Source organism: Arachis duranensis, chromosome 2 (genome assembly GCF_000817695.3).
Source record: "Arachis duranensis cultivar V14167 chromosome 2, aradu.V14167.gnm2.J7QH, whole genome shotgun sequence".
NCBI classification, from domain to species: domain Eukaryota; kingdom Viridiplantae; phylum Streptophyta; class Magnoliopsida; order Fabales; family Fabaceae; genus Arachis; species Arachis duranensis.
This window is the reverse complement of record NC_029773.3, coordinates 76385547-76386667: the sequence shown is the minus strand read 5'-3', so window position 1 is coordinate 76386667 and position 1121 is coordinate 76385547.

Sequence of the window (1121 nt, the reverse complement as noted above, 5' to 3'; positions counted from 1 at the left end):
ACTTTCCGGATCCCTATGAATGCCGCCATCTATCTAGCTTATACCACGAAGATTCTGTTGGGGAATCTAAGAGATATGTGCCCGGCCTAAAGTAGAACGGAAGTGGTTGTCAGTCGCGCACGTTCATAGGTGAGAATGATGATGAGTGTCACGGATCATCACATTCATCAAAGTGTTGTACAACGTATATCTTGGAATAAGAATAAAAGAGAGTTGAATAGAAAGTAATAGTAATTGTATTGAAACTTGAGGTACAGCAGAGCTCCACACCCTTAATCTATGGTGTGCAGAAACTCCACTGTTGAAAATACATAAGTGAAAGGTTCAGGCATGGCCGAATGGCCAGCCCCCTGAATGATCAAAGACTAGAACAGTCAAAGATTAAACTATCAAAAGATGTCTAATACAATAGTAACTTATCCTATTTATACTAGACTAGCTACTAGGGTTTACATGAGTAAGTGATTGATGCATAAATTCACTTCCGGGGCCCACTTGGTGTATGCTTGGGCTGAGCTTGAACTATCCACGAGCTGAGGCTTTTCTTGGAGTTGAACGCCAAGTTGTAACATGTTTTGGGCGTTCAACTCCGGGTCGTGACGTGTTTCTGGCGTTTAACTCCAGACAGCAGCATGTACTTGGCATTCAACGCCAAGTTACGTCATTAATTTCCGAATAAAATATGAACTATTATATATTGCTGGAAAGCTCTAGATGTCTACTTTCCAACGCCGTTGAGATCGCGCCAATTGGAGTTCTGTAGCTCCAAAAAATCTATTTCGAGTGCAGGGAGGTCAGATTCCAACAGCATCAGCAGTCCTTTTGTCAGCCTTTTTCAGAGTTTTGCTCAAGTCCCTCAATTTCAGCCAGAAATTATCTGAAATCATAGAAAAACACACAAACTCATAGTAAAGTCCAGAAATGTGAATTTAACATAAAAACTAATGAAAACATCCCTGAAAGTAGCTTAAACTTACTAAAAACTACCTAAAAACAATGCCAAAAAGTTTATAAATTATCCGCTCATCAGATACCTTCATCCTTTTGCACACTGTCAATGCGCCCACCATTCGTGAGTTTAAAGCTCGTCACAGTCATTCCTTCCCAGATCCTACTCGGAA